Genomic DNA, 15810 nt, shown 5'->3' on the forward strand with positions numbered 1-15810 from the left:
GCTGCCACCACTGCAGGATCTGGGGACATCCCGCCTGTGGTTGGGTACTTCGGCCACCCAGCATCAGGCCCGGGGCTGGGCAGGGCGCAGGGAGCTGTGGTGCCCACGCCTGCTGGCCCAGCCCTGAGCGGAGACCAGGAAGCCAATTTTGGCCCACGAACCTGATCAGTGCACGGGGGTGGTCATAAGAACTACTGCAATCTAAGCAAGGGCCTTCTCAGACCATTTAGAACACTACGGAGTTGCTTTTGTCATTTAAAATGATAATAATGATTCAGTCATTCAACCAACCAACCAACCAATAAGATACAAGCAAAACAGGATTTAAAAGTCTGATAAGGGACTTCCCCGGTGGTTCAGTGGTTAACACTCCCTGCTCCCAATGCAGGGGGTCCGGGTTCAATCCCTGGTCAGGGAACTAGATGCCACGTGCATGCCACATGCCGCCGCTAAGAAGTCCGCATGCTGCAACTAAAAGATCCTGCGTGCCGCAACTAAAGATCCCACGTGCTACAACGAAAAGCCGGCAGAGCCAAAATAAATAAATATTTAAAAAAAAAAAAAAAAAAACTCTGAAGAAACTCCGGTGTGGGATGAATCATGTCCCAAATCTTAAGCCTCCTTCCTGACGTGTTACCCCGTCCTGCCCACACTTCTCTCCTGAGCCCCCCAGCTCGAGCCACCACCCCCAGCCTTGACACAAAACTCATCTCTCCGTGAAGCCCTGCGATTCCCCGCAAGGCCCAGGAGAGGAGGAGGCCCCCCTTCCTGTGCGCGCCATCCTCCCGGCTTCTCTGTAAAGTCCCTGGGATTCCACTCGCAACCCTGTGCATGTGGAAGCAGAATTGCTCTTTTAGGTTCATTAAATTTAGGAAGCAAACATCCAGGCAGACCAAGCCCTGAGGTGTGGCTCCTTCCTCCCAGAGGGGCAGAAGAGCCTTAGGCTCCAGCCAGCGGGGTGAGGGGGCGTGCGCTGAGGACACACCAGGTGCAGGGGGACAAGCTGACGGGCTTGGTTTCACTTGAGAACTTACTGGGACGGCCACGGGGGCTCTGGTCTCACCTCCCTTTCTTAAGTTGGACTGAACCCCAACTTGACCTCCAGGTAATGGGCAATGTTCCCAGGAGAGCCTGAGGTTTTTCTTTCACTTCTGACAATGGCGTAGTAGCTTTTTTCTTCCGTTCATTCGAGAAACATTGATTACACACCGATTCTGTGCCAGGCACTGTAAGATGCTCTTGGGAATAGAAAGAAAACTGAGCTATTGTCCCTGCCCTGAAGGACGCTGATGTCTTAGGACACCCCAGATCTGCTGTGTTCACTGGGCATGTCCCTTGAGAACAGTCTTCACACTGGTGGACACCATGTGGGACATAACATCCCCATAAAATGCAATAAAGCAGAAGTGCACCTCTTAAGCAATCCCTCCAGACTCTTAAGGAGTTACTGTTAAGGAACTACACACCAGGAAGGAGAGGGTAAGGGGACCTCCCGACCACGGGGCTCAGGGGACCCAGCCACTCAGCACTCCCCACACCAGCTCTTCAAGGTGCCCAGGGTAGATTATCTTACTTTGATGCTATTTTCCCTTTCAGCTGCCCAGCACTCACCCACCTCATCCGAACCACAGGTGCCTACACACCGTTAAAGTGACCATGCCACCCACCCTCTCTCAGGCCACTCAACCTGGGGGGCAGGGGGTGGCAGAGAGACCCACACCAGGCACGCAGGGTGTCTAGTTCCCCAGCATCAAGGGTCAGTCCCTGACCAAGGACCGTATCCTGCGCCCCCATGGATGCTCCCTTCACACTTCAGTGTCTCTGGGCCTGTGCTGTTGCCATCTGGAACTCAGATGTTCCCCGAGTGCCACTATGTCCCTGGCAAGGGTTACCAGCCCGGGGGCCACACGACCTGTGCTGACAGCCACCCCCCGCAGGACTGCCGCCTCCTCCACCCTCCTCTCCCCGAGCCCACCCCGTGACAGCACCTGCCCCTTCAAGAGTGGGAGACGAAACACGGAAATCAGAACCACCCGCCTCCAGCTGGGGCCTCACTTTCTGCATTCACGTTGCATACTTAGGGTGCCCCAGCAGTCTTTGTTTCCTCTGAAAAACACACGCAGCATCTGGTCACCGGGGCACCTGTGGAACGGGAAGGCAAGTCGCAAATAACACGGGGGCGGGGGGGGGCACACCGCGACGGGGAGGAAAGGTAGCTCGATGAAGTTCGATGGTCGCCTCCCACAAGCAAAATATTTCACCCACAAACATGAAAACACAAATTATGTTTTTACTGAGAAAGAACCGGACAGCGAAACAATCTGGAAGATCAGCACCAGCTCAGGCGGCGAAGATGCTGGCGTGAGAGGAAAGACGCCCAGCTCATCCACTGCCTGCGGAGCCGCCCCCGGGGAGAGAAGACAAGAAAGGGCCACGGGGCAGTCCCTCCCTGCCTTTTGAAAAGGCAAAGTTGAAAAGTCCTTAGAGGCCAGGAAAAGCTGTTATTACACATGAGCAGATTTTCATCATTAGTTTTGGAAACACAAAAGGAAGTTCCTGATTTTAGGAGCATGAATTCAGGGAGCGTCTCTGGTAAAGATTCTTGAATACGTGCACATCCAGACCCCTAGCCCCCAGGGATTCCACTCAACCAGAAAGCAATGCACGGCCCTTCCAGAAGCTCAACTTCCGGGGGCTACTGCCTCCTTGCAGGGGGGTGGGGAGGGGCGCATGGGCATGCACACGCACGCACAGTGAGCGTACATACCCGTGTGCAAGCGGCAGGCGTAGGTGCAGGCGTGCATGGCATATGCACGCCTGACTGGCGTGTGAGCACACGAGAGGCGTGAGGCGCGTGCTGCACACGGGCGTTGGGCTGGGGTGGCGGGAAGGTGACAGGAGCAGCTGGCCTGGCCAGCTTCACCCAGATGTGCAGCAGACAAACGCTACGCCCGGCGGCTGGTGGCACAGGGAGGGCCCCGGGCTCCTCCTGTTCCCGGGTCTGCCCTGCGACCATCCGAGAGGCTTTGAGTGTAGGCCCTGCCAGCACATATATCCTTCTTCAAATGCAAATGCCTCGGAGAGCAGAACACAGTCAAGTTCGCTGACCCCTAGAGTACACTGGTTATGGGATCCCTTGCATCGGACAGAGAGCGAGGCACTTGGGATCACCCTTCTGAAAGGAAAAGCAGGGTGAGGAGGGAAAGAGGCAGGAGGGATACAAGCAGACCCAGGTGTCTGTCAACTCAGCGGGTGAGGCCGGCCCTCCCCCAACACTCTGGGGAGGGGGCACGTCCGTGGCAGGCTCAGGGCGAGGGTGGCTCTGGAGAGAGAAGCTCTCTGCCTCTCCCAGGCCCTCCCACTCCAGGCCTTTTCCCACTCAGGGCATCTCGCCCACTGGCCCTCGCCTGGATCTCACGCTCTGCCTGAAATCCCCACGCCCAGGCAGCCCTGGCCTTCTGAACGCACCCGTGGGTCCAGAAACCCCAAGGGGGCTACCGGGGAAAAGCAACTCCAGTCTGCGAAGCTCAGCACTGGCCCTGAGAACTCAGATTAGACTTCTACCATTTCTGTTCTTTAAATGAGGAAATGAAGGCACAAAAGGATCAGTGACCTCTTTCAGGCTCGAGTATGAAAGCCCATGTGGAAGTGAGAAAGGTCTTAAGCCCTTGAGTTTTTAGATAGATGCCCAGGCCTAGTTTCCCCACAGAAATTTTGCCAGCACTTCCGCAACAAGCACAAAAACTCATCTTTCAAAACAGATAACTTGCAGGCAAGACACAGCTGGTTGCCTCCGATGTCCGTTCTTCCCTCCCTCCTTAGGAACAGGCCCAGGACCCTGACTCAGCTGGCATGGGGTGGCGCGCCTCCTTGGCATCTAGGTGTGGCCAGAGGTTCAGCTCTTGCCAACAAGATACAAGGACAGAGCTCGATGAGGAGTTCTCAGGCAGTCTGCCCTCCTGCGGCCTGGTGTCTGGAGTGCCCACGAGCTCGGTGTACCTCTAGCCGCCGTCCTGGACGGGAGGCCTGGGCTTAGGGATGGTAGGGCACGAGCTCTGACTGCCCACCTCCAGACCTCAGTAGATAAAGAGAAATAAACGCCTACTTTAGCTAAGCCTCTCTTCCTTCAGATTTGTTCTGTTACACACAACCAGATGTTAATCCTAACGATTTCACCATTTCTCACTTATATCCATCCAATGGTGGAGAATGTCACCATCCTGGAATGCTGAGAGCTGGGGATAAGGAAGGATACCATTTTAGATTTAAGTTCATTAACAGTCCCATTTTCCCCGAAAGAGACCTTTAAAGAAAGCATTCTCAAATTTACCCTGGGCTCCAGGCTAGGGTGAGTACATTCGCACAAGACCTTATAAGCATAAGAAGATTCACTTCGTTATAGAGTTATTTCGTAAAACAGTTCCTTCCTAATGCAGTCAACACTTATAATCCTAAAAAAGCTAACCAATCCTATTTCCAGGCCTGCCCCAGTAGCAAGCTCAAAAAGACTTAATATACTGAATTCCTGTTTACTGCCCCAAACATTTACTAGCTTGGCTTGCATATTCAGTGCAGACAAATCTAGGTTATGAGGTAAAAACAGCCCCTTTTTATTCATTACAGTTAGTCCACTAAACTAGGTTCACAGTCTAAGCCATGGGCTGCTGGTTGCCGTGACAAACACTGGTACAACCCTTAACCGTTTATGGAACAGCCAACCTATGGGTCTCTAACACTGGTCAGATCCTGTCACTCCCAGTTCCAAGGAATGATACAGCCCTGGAATTTGATCATGTCTTATCTCATCCTGTTTGAAATGAGCCACACCCACTAGAGCTTAGAACCCTCTTGGCCACAGAAGGTGTTGAGGCTGCGCTGGCTGCTGCTACAAGGAACGGACCTGCACACTAGACAGTGTGACCTGATGCCCTGAGAGCACGCAGGGTCACAGCCCGATCAGCAAGTCCCCAGTGCAAAGGGCTTATGTTGTCCCAAGTTAGGAACTGACGGAGACTAATTTCAAAACCTGGATCTTCTTAACCAAGATGGCGGCGGCACTACCGTCACGGATGCGTTCTTTCTCTTTGAGCCAGTGAAACAACCCTGCACAAGGCCCCTCACTGCTTCCCAATCCATCTGCTGGCTTTTCTTCTGTCTTTGACCAACGAGGTGAATACCTAGCTCGGTAAACATATCTGACTAATTAAAGAATGATTAAGTAATTAAGTTGACTCAAAATGCAAAGACCTTCCTCCCTCTGCTGAAGTTTTTCAAAATGCCCTAACAGTTCAAAGGCACCTATGATGATAATCACAAAACACGTGTCTTGAGACGTCACACGTAGAACACCAACTATTTCCAAGACTATTTTTGCTATCAAGTTAAGACAGGTTCCTGTTCTCATGGGCTCTACGGCGTTTCAAGAAGGCACACAAAGGAAGAATGTGACAGCTTTCACCAGTGGCAGGATCCCCGAACTAGGAGGACCCCTCTTGAAGGGCAGCACTCATACAGTTGTATCCATCTGAAGCTTTCTTTTTTTCTTTTCAATCAGTTTATGCTTTGACTGATAACTTTAAGTCCACGTACCCTTTGTGTAAAAGGTCAGGAATGGCTAATCAGAAATAAAATAGGTCAAAAACAGAGTAAAAAGCAGGTCAGAGAGAGGTAAGTAGAGAAGTCAGGAAAGGATGTCAAGCTGCCAGAGAGAATCCAGAGCTGAACCAGACAGTAACTGTGCATAAGTTATCAAGGCAAAATATCAGAGAGTAGAGTGTTCTCCATCAGTCCACGGAGAATGGCAAGGATCTGGGCTTCAACATAAAGTGCAGTTGTTCTGGGGGACTTTCTGCAAAGAGCCTCAGAGTAGGGGTGTGGGCATGGGGCACAGGCGGAGGAGCCAGGGACGGCACCGGATGCTCGACTTGGACCAGGAAGAGTTTGGTCTGCACGGTGCACAGGGAGCTTCCATCTCCACGGACATGCCAGGGGCCCTCCAGCATCTCTGACACGAAGCTTCTCCATTCTGGAAAGCTGCTGCTGAATCACTACAGAGCGGAGGGAAAGTGAAAGAGCACAAGGCAGGAGGAGGTGGACTTCCAAGGCCACAGACTCAAGAAGCACTTCCCTAAACAGATTTTATGTATGTCTGCATCTGAGCCTGAGGCCCACCAAGCCAAGCACACACAAGACTTCGCCCATGCAGCCCTCAGGCACCATCACAATTCCACTGCGATGTAGGATAGGGGGCCAAGGGGTGAGGAATGCAGGGGCTGACCTTCACTAGATGAACAAGGAACGAGGGGGCAAAACTCGGGCCCGACTTCCCCAAATCACCTGCAAGCCGGGGGTAAAACCCAAACGCACCTTCCTCCTCCCCTAAGGTGGGCCTGTCGACCAGCAGGGTGTTTTCGCGAGGCCAATCCACTCACCCACCACTCCTCTTCCAAACCAGACCAGTAACAATGCGTGCAAGATTCTGGGGCACCTAGATGCTGCTTGGCACGCGCTCTACCAATGATTCCATTTTACCGGCCATCTGATTAGCACCCAATTAGGCAACGTGATCATGCTGTTTAACATGTGTTTACGCAGAACACAGTCGAAGCAGTAACTAAGACACGTGAAAATACTTACCATTCCACTGCACACAATCACAAGTTTCTATGTGCTTTAGAAAAAAAAAAAAAGTGTCAGTAGAAGACAGCTGGGTCAGTGGCCACGTGACTAAACATCTACAAGCCAGGCCCCTTCCACTTCCACCCACATCCTTCTCCTCTGACCTTTGCTGGCAGTCCCCTGCCTCTCAAAACCTCCTTCTTCTGCAGCATTTCCCTTCGGAGGTGCCCTGGGCAGGACTGAGGGATGAGATGCACTCTAGCCTTTTGAATACACTTTTTAGAACATGGGCACAGTAGGAAAAAGGGTAATTGAGACTGCAAAGTCGAGAGGGGAGATGCCGGACCTCCTGCGAGACAGTACCTTCCCTGGACCGGCACTGGTCCACAGCTGCAGTGCTCAGACCTCTCCTGCTTGTATCAATACTATTTAATCCACACAGCACCCGCCCCCATCCTCTTGAGCCAGGCACCTTCCGCATTTTACACGTGAGAAAGCTGACTCAGGTTCTTGTCCAGCACTTTCTCTTCCCGCAATCCAACTTGCCCCTCTCAAAAAACAGACACTGACACCCCGAAGCCATTACTGCGTCTGCTTTGTGACACAAACCAGACTAACCCCGGCGTGAAACAACGCCTATCACCCCGTCCCAACGGCAGCCAAGGCAACGTGGGAGTTGTCCTGTCACTGCTCCCAGACAACAGTGGGGCCAGCCTCCAAACAAGCCAGACGCAGACACCTGTCCACATCTGTCTCCACCTCTATCCCCTTTCCCCGCCCTCCCTCTGTAGGTCACCATATGCTGACCCACCCTGTCAGAAGGACGGGTCAGGCACCCAGAGTCAAATTTTAAACCTCTGCAAAGTCGACACACTCCCTGCCACGGCCTCCCCAGTCTCAGCGTGGCCAGGCTGAGGACCCCCGACATCATCAGGAGGATCTGGCCCAGGTGGTGAAACACCACAAACAATAAACCAGAGTGAGACCAGGAAGTTCAGACCCCGCCCTGCTGTCCTCGAGGCTCCAGCTCCACTCCCCCGCCCACACCGCTAAAAGGCCCTTCTCGTTCCCCATCGGTGGCTCTCCACCTGGAGTAAGCCACCCACCCACCGAGGCACCCTCCCCGGCAAAAGACCCCATGTCCGGACACGTCCAGCGGAGCCCCCTCCTCCCCGTGCTCGACCCTCGGATTTAATACTTTCTGGAAAAAACCCACAGGAAGAAACAATCACACCGTGACCATACCCCCCACACACACCACGTGCAAATAACTACCTGTGGGGTCAGAAAACGCTTACCCTCCCTGTAGGAAATATACTTGGATATTTTCTATTTTATTTCAAAAACACTTTTAACGCCGGTTACAATCTCAAAGTGATGTCACAACCCACTGCCGTCTGAAAACACTATTCTGGACCCTCCGCAGGCCCTCTCCCCCTCGGCTGCTCTTCCTTCCTGGGCCGTCGGCGACGATGCAGAGGCGCTCAGCGTGAGGCTCCCATACATCATTCTTATGTATTAGGATGAACCCTGAAAGTCGTGCAAAGTCAAGAAAATCTAGAAATACCTCCGCTCTCTAGTTCCAGGAAAAGTCTGGCACAGTGGGCTAGTGTGATCTCACGAATCACACCGTGGCGGTGGTTGTTTTACTTCACCCGAAAGTGAAGGAAAGGGGACGATTAAAGCAGGTCACACCCCGCTGCCACTATAGACAGTCCCTGAGGCTGCGGTCCCTCCAGGCGGGTTCCTTCAGCACTCCCCAAGCCCCTACTAACGACACTGCTCTCTATTTCTTCCTGAGTGAGTGAGAAGTAGCAGCGCGTGCAAACCCCACTCACCTCAACACGCTTAGGGACCGGCTGAGGAAAGTGAGTCAGCAGGGCCCGCGCGCTCCATCCCCGCGGGGCCAGAGAGAGAAGCCGGCCGGTGCTCCCAGCGCGGCCCCCGTCAGTGCCGAGTCCTGCGGGGAGGGCGTGGGCCCCGCTCAGAGGGGCTGGAGAGACTGCTGGGACACTCAGCTGGGCCCACACGCTGGGACAGGAGGCCAGGAGGGCAAAGCCACCCACAGGCTCCTTAAACACTGCACGCCCCTCGGCTGACGCTGTGGGCTGACCTGCCAACCTCTCCCTCCCGTCCGCCTATTCTGGCAACTGTCCTCTCCGGATTCTGGAAACACCAGCTCCATATCCAGCTGAGGACTGGGGGGTGGTCTTGACTAGACTAAGGGAGCAATTCTCAAACTGGACCTTGCATCAGAATCACCTGGAAGGCTTGTTTCGCAACAGATCGCTGGGCCCCACCGCGGAGTTTCTGATTCAGTCGGCTGGCCGGGGCCTGAGACTGCGTTTCGGACAAGTCCCAGGGGATGCCGATACGGCGGGTCTGGGGGCCACACTCGGAGGAGCGCTCCTAAGCCAGCCGGCCCACAGCCTCCCGTTGTGGGTCCGGGGAGGCCACGTGATGCTCAGTGCTCGCACAGAGCGGAGCGAGGACAGGCAGACGCTGCGGCTGGGGACGGGCTGGCGTGTCTCCTTCACGCAGTCCCACTGACGCTAAGGACCATCTCATAACCGCGGGGAGGCTGACCCTGGGAGGAAGCATCTAGGTCCTCGATGAAACTTCAAAACTGCTGCTAGACTAGGACTCCAGGTCTGTGAGACAGTGAACGTCCTCATTTGCTCCCTTGGCAGCCAAAAGCACCCCAACCGACCCACCCCATAATCCATAACCCCAGGGAGACTCCTGAACGGGCATCCTCATCTCCTAACAGGACCTGTTCTCCCAGGAACACCCACCTGCCTAAATGCATTTCTTTCACTCTCCCAGAATGCGCACACCAAGGTCATCCGTCTTGAAAGCTCTAATTCATGGGTTACAGAATGCACCACTTGAAACGCAAGTAACACAGGACAGGGAAGGAAAGGAGTTCCACGTCCTGGAGTGGGTGAGTTTTGTCAGGCAGCTACTGTAGCAGCCGCCGACGCCAGCCATTCAAGGGCACCGGTGGAGGCGTGGGGCAGTGGGCAGGCCGGGGTTTCAGGACACCTCAGAGTCCCGCCTGCAAGCGTAAGAGAAGGGGCGCTGCGGAGGCTCGAGGTCAGGAGAACGACTAGGTGTCTGAGGGAAGGGCTCTGAGGAAGGGAGCTGAGGGGAGCTGGTCGCTTGGCCCCTCCCATGGTCCCCTCCCCTCCTCCTGGAGGCCAGAGGACACCTGTCTGTTCTCCTGACCCCATTCCAGAAATTGGACACCTCCTCTTTATCCCCAGAGCGTGCCCCTCCCCCACCAGATACCGCCCGCTTCTGAGACCCTCCCAGGTGACGCCCACTGAGCAGACCGCACACGGAAAGGTCTGCAGTGTCTCAGCTGTGCCAAGTCAGCGGCTGTGGGCAGACAGGAAGGGCCAACTGGGCTAGCTGGCAGGCCTGTGACAGGCACAAGCAAAGTATGCAGAGAGAGGATACAAGCACACAGCACCCAGGGGCCCTGGGTTCCCATTTCCCGGCCCGGGTTATGACAAAAGGGATGGTTAAGAGATTAAACCCAACCAGAAGACGCTGCGCTAGTTCCACGCGGTCTCCCACACGTGCCTTCCATATAGACTCATCCTAAGGTGCGCTCCCTGGGTGCTCAGCGGGCATCAGGCTCCAATGCACGCACCTGACGTGCATTAACTCACTCAAGCCCCCAGCAGAGCCTCTGGGTCTGCTGCTGCCATCAGCCCAGTTCTGCGGGTGAGAAAACCGGGCACAGAAAGATGAAGCCACTCGCCCAACGTCACACAGCCAGTTGGAGGCTCACAGGAAGTTTGGCCGCAGGGTCCGCAATAGCTCCAGGAATAAAATAGATGGTTTTGAGAGACGTGTATGCTCGCCAAGCAGGACTGAGTAAAAAAGTCCTTTACTGATACAGAAATCGTTGACAGTGGGCACTGCAGGTAACCGACTTTCACGTCCACACTGACGCATAAAGTAAAGCAATCCTGTGAAGGAAGCTATGTAATTTCGTGGAGACGGCACTAGATCCAGACAGACCCGGGTCTGAATCCCGGTGCAACCACTTACAATCGCTCGCAGGTGGTGCCTTCATCAGGCCTCGCCTCAGCCTCCCCCTCAACACCACTGGCCTTCTCCCCGGACCTTGCTGAGAATGCATATGGACGCTTGGCTCAGGGCCTGCAACGTAGGGGTGCTCAGAATATGTTGGTTTCCTTCTCCTTTAGGATGAAAAATGCATCCCCCTTAAAGGGGACGTCAAAGGCTGCCGAGAATGAAGTCCGAAGTTATAGTACCGTCCACAACCCAGCAAGATAACCTAATAAGAAAACATGGTCAAAGGGTATGAACAGGCTATTCACAGAAGCTAAAATATAAACTAGCAGGAAAAGGTTTTCAATATTTTTGGTAATTTGGGAAATGTAATTTAAAAAGTAATGTCTTCTTTATCCATGAGATTGGCAAAAATTAACAAGATTTATACTCTTCAGTCCAGTGTTGGCCAAATTAAAGGGAAAAGGCAATTTCACACACTGATGAATGCACAGAGTGATAAAGCTTCTTGGAAGGGCAGTGGGGGAGGCAATGTGGCAAAGCTATCCATTTAATACTACTCTTTAACCCAGAAGTTCTACTTCTAGGGATCTAGGAGACTGAAATATTTGCGTTGATAATGATGTGGTTCACAGATTCCCCACTATTTTTAGAGTAGAATATTGGAAACAACCTAAAAGTCCATCAATAAAGGACAGTTAAGTAAATAACAGTACACCCACACTCTGGAATACAGGCCAAACTTTTCAGGTCAGTGCATATAGATCCCCAGGACATAGCATTAAATTTAAAAAGTAAATCAGAGAAAATTTTGTATGATGTGTCTCCGTTTATGTTTACAATGAGAACACTTGTCCACTGAAAAGGCCTAGAAGCAGCAAGGAGCACACCTAGCACCCAGATCTGGGTTTTTCAGCATCATTCTCCACCAAAATGAACTTGGACTCTCTTTGGAGAAATGGCTGCTTCCAGGGCTGGAAAGTACAAGCTGAGTCTTGGAGGTTTTGTGCCAGAAAGTAAAGAAGTCCTCAAAGATGATGAGAACACATCAAAAGGACAGGAGGGCCAGCTGGAAGGGGCTTCTGCAGGCCAAGTCTGGGACAATTTAAGCAGAAAAATGGATAATAAGCATAACAAACTATAATCTATTGCATAAAGCAGGAATTCATTCATGAGTGTAGAGACATAAACCAAAGAGTAAATGAGGGAGAAAGTAAAGTTCTTCCTTTTAGTACAATTCCAACTGATAAGTGTAGAAAGAAACATGGAATTGGAAAATCACCATCTGTCAACTATCATAACTGATCTGGGTAAGAATCATCAATGGATTCTTAAACTAGTGGGTGAAAGTATGAGGAGTAACAGTATATTTACAGTCTCCAGTGATCTTACTAGGAGATACATATTAACGACAAAGGGAAAAATGGTAACATTCTGTGAGGGAATCTGACAGACAGGATCTTAACGAAGTGAGACACGACCAGTGAATGGGGCTAATCAACAGCATATGCCTCCCACTGTGAGAAACGCTAGAACGGCTGCAGCACCGCCCCCTGCCACACCTGCCAAAGGTGTATAATATGAATCTAAGCAGGAGGCAAACCCAAGTGGAGGGACATTATCCAAAACACAGGCAGCTGTCTTCAAAAATGTCAAGTCAAAGTCATGAAATACAAAGACAGATTCAGGGACTATTCCAGATTAAAGGAGACTAAAGAGACAGGATGGTTTAGGGCACCACAGAACCTTGGATTTCCTTTTGCTCTAAAGTGGCCTACTGGCAAAATCTGAAAAAGACCTGTAGATTAAATAATAGCGTTGCATCAACATCTAATTGCCTGATTTTTAATAATCATGCTGTTGTTATGTAAGAGACTGTCCTTGTTTTTATGAAATACACAATAAAGTATTTAGCAATAAAGGCGTATCAAGTCTGCAACTTAACGTTAAACATTTCAGAGAAAAGTAATCACACACACACACAAAGATGAGACAGGATAAACCAAATGTCAACATTTGGAGAATCTGGCTAAAGGATATCTTGGAACTCTTTGGATTATTCTTTCAACTTTTCAGTGAATCTGAAATAATATATTTAAAAAAAAATTTTTTAAGAGAGCAAGGTATGCATATACATAGAAAAATACAGGTAAATTCCTGGGGATTAAGTTCACAATGGTATTTTCCTTAAAAGCACAGAGAGACAAAATGAAGCAGGCCTACCCCAGTGTTAATACTGGTCTCCCTAGAATATGCTGTCCTCACAGAGCTTCTGTTCCAGGACACTGGAAAAAGCTGTTTTGAAGTATCTCTCAAGACTAGCTCATTAATCAAGTTCCACAGAAGCAGCAACAACATAATCAAGGCTTCTTCACTGCAAATGTGTGCTATTTTTCCCTCAGTGAAAGCCACAGCATCCCGACACTGTGCGTAGCTGATGATGCTACAGGGCCCTTCCTGGAATACATAATCTCTAAAGAAGTTTTTCATAAGAAACCAGGATAAAACAGGCTTGGTCCAAAGTCTCCCCCTCTACTGTGTCTTGCTGGATTCTTGGAATGTTCAGGCCATGGCATGAGGGTTGGGATCATTCTGTCCCACACCCTTTTGGTTCCATTCCTTTGGTGCCCTTGCAGACTTGCTGGCTGAGGAGAATGCCCCTAGGGACTTGAACGCTCAATGGTTCTATCACACACAACCCGTCTCTCTACAGCTTTACAGCTGACAACTCTTATGTATATTATTTGATTTCATCCCTCCCTTAAATTGATTTTTTTTTAACTTACTAATGGCATTAAGTCTAACAGCAATACAACAGAATATCCAGTTTCCAAAAACAATGAGTTATAATGTCTACCCTGGACTTTGCATCTAGCTGGGAGGCAGGACTTGCACCTGAGCAGATAAACACTCTGAGACAGCAGAAGCCTAATGAAAAATAGTTGGATAAGTGAAGTAGCTAGTGGAATTAGTACAACTAATTCTACCACTGAGCTCAGCAGAAATACAGCCCTCCTTTCTCTTTGTATTTTTCCAGCATTTATTCCTTTAAGCCCTGTCTTCAGGGCAAACCCTCCCTGTAAATGTAACTCTAGCTTGTTGTTACAGAGGCTTGTTTGCAAGACACCACAGGGAGGGAACCAGGCCTTGTGGGCTCCGTTCGCAGGCGGCGCCCCCCCACCCAGCCCCCGGACAGCATCGCGGTCTCCTGACACCAGCCCTCCAACACAACCACCACACTGACCTTCCCACACAGGCACCATCATCTCAACTTTCTTCAAAGTAACCAGCGAACTGACTCTTCCAGAAGTAAACATTTCAGCAAAGAACCCCCCCACACACACAAAGGCCCTAGCCTAAATCCAAAGACAAAAACTCCTGTTAAAGAAAGCCTGTTTTCAATCAAAGAAAAATTAGGCTTAATTCTAGGACATTCTATAGCTAGTCTATGCACACTTACCAATGCCAACAGCATCTAGATTCCAAAACAAACTCAGCAAAGTAGGTTCTGTTCTCACCTTCCAGAGATGAGAAAATTGACAACCAGAGTTAGCAACTGGCAGATTCAAGATTCACATCCAAGTCAGCCTGTTCGCTCTCCAACCCCACTGCCCACGGTCCGCCCCATCCACTGGGCACAGAGATGAATCAGGCAGAATTCCACTGCAACATTCAAACGGCCACCCCACCTCCTACTCCTTCGGTTTAGATGCCCCTTTAAGGGGCAGGTGGCAAATCAAATTCGACTCTTCAGCAGCCTCTCAACACAAAACCCATTCAGTGGCAAAGCAAAAACACAAGAAGATGGGCTTTACAACCGCCTATACTTTTTTCTTATCCAGAGGAATATTTTTTTCATGCTCTGTCATTAGGGATGAAGTCGGGTCAGGAGGAATAATACATGATTATGTAATGTCAGAGGGCAGCCAACAAGCGGGGGGGAGAGCCGAGCCCACCACCGCTCCCTTCGCCCACAGACACGTAAATTAACCGTTGACGTTTTGAGTGTTTCAATCTCCTGTGGCCTACACATTCATGACCGGCTTTTCAGGAGACGGTCACAAACCCCTGCAGATTTCCCAGGCCTCAATTCATTGACTAGCAAAGCCATGAAGAAAGAAAATATCAAAAGCAAAGATGCCAGAACTGTTGTCGGAGACGGTGGGCCGGCAGAAAAGGGAAGCGTTTGGGAGGATGGGGACCTACACCGAGGTGTATGTTTATTTTTACCTGGTTCTGTTTACACCCGAAACACCCCGAGGCCTCAGCGTCTGGAGTCACTAGATCCAGCCCTGGAGACGCATCAAGCAGGCGCCGCTAGCTGGCCTCGGGGACGCCACGTCCCGCATCCCGGCTCCCCGCCGCCCGCTGCCCTCAGCCCAAGGCGGCCCGGGGCGTCATCCTGCTAGCGGTCGCCGGGGTCTGACCATTCTCCAAAGACGCCACCGCCAGGGAACCGCTAGGCTGTACGATTTCCATGACAACCGCCAGCGCCTTCCGCGTCCGGCGCCCCGGGTGTCGGGATGCGCGCCGCGCCCCACAGCTCCCCGCTCCGCCCGGGGAGCACCCCGGTCCCCGGCGGCTCGCGGCCGCTGCGTCGCCCCAGGCCCGGCCCGGCCCGGCCCGGCCCACCTACCTGGCGCGTCCCGGCCCGCGGCGCCCGCGCCCTGCCGCCCCGCCGTCCTCGGTCCCGCCGGGCCGCGCGCCCGAGCCCCGCAGCAGCAACGCCGCCGCTGGGTCGCAAAGTCGTGGGCTGCGGCCGGGCTCCAGGTGCTCGTCCTCTTTTCCGGGTCCGCGGCGCCCACCCCAGCCGCGAACCTGTCGCCAGCGCTGCAGCGCCAAACCCGCCGCCGAGGTTGCTGCTGTGCTGCTGCTGCTGCTGCCGCTGCCGCCGCCGCTCAGAAGGCCACGCCGGCCCCGCCCGGCCCCGCCCCCTCGCCGCGCATGCGCGCTCCACGAGCCCCGGTCTGGACCGCCCCCACCCGGGCGGTCTTCCTCCGCGGCTGCTCACGCTGACTTCTCTCGGCTTCCTGCAAGACCCGCTCTCAGCTGCAGTCTAACCGCCTGCAAGGAGTTCTTGAACTTCTCCACTTTAATTGGACGATGGCATTTTCGCCCTCACAAATACTGAGGCTTGGAGGCCCT

At 52.4% G+C, this 15810-nt stretch overlaps 1 protein-coding gene across 12 annotated transcripts in view; it reads right to left on the bottom strand.

The window, feature by feature from the left end:
- The window catches only part of INPP4A (inositol polyphosphate-4-phosphatase type I A), a 131001-nt gene extending 115450 nt beyond the window's left edge, over positions 1-15551 (bottom strand). For 9 of the 12 annotated variants that reach the window (XM_059078468.2, XM_067007146.1, XM_059078467.2 and 6 more), the window contains exon 1: positions 15302-15551. The gene's annotated coding sequence lies outside the window, so the exon portion shown is untranslated. Of the gene's footprint in view, positions 1-14125; positions 14148-14895; positions 15102-15301 lie in introns of those variants that run through there. The other 3 variants (XM_067007147.1, XM_067007142.1, XM_067007143.1) reach the window with 3 other exon arrangements.
- Between the last annotated feature and the right edge of the window lie 259 nt (positions 15552-15810).

The sequence above is a fragment of the Kogia breviceps genome, chromosome 11, assembly GCF_026419965.1.
Source record: "Kogia breviceps isolate mKogBre1 chromosome 11, mKogBre1 haplotype 1, whole genome shotgun sequence".
NCBI classification, from domain to species: Eukaryota; Metazoa; Chordata; class Mammalia; order Artiodactyla; family Physeteridae; genus Kogia; species Kogia breviceps.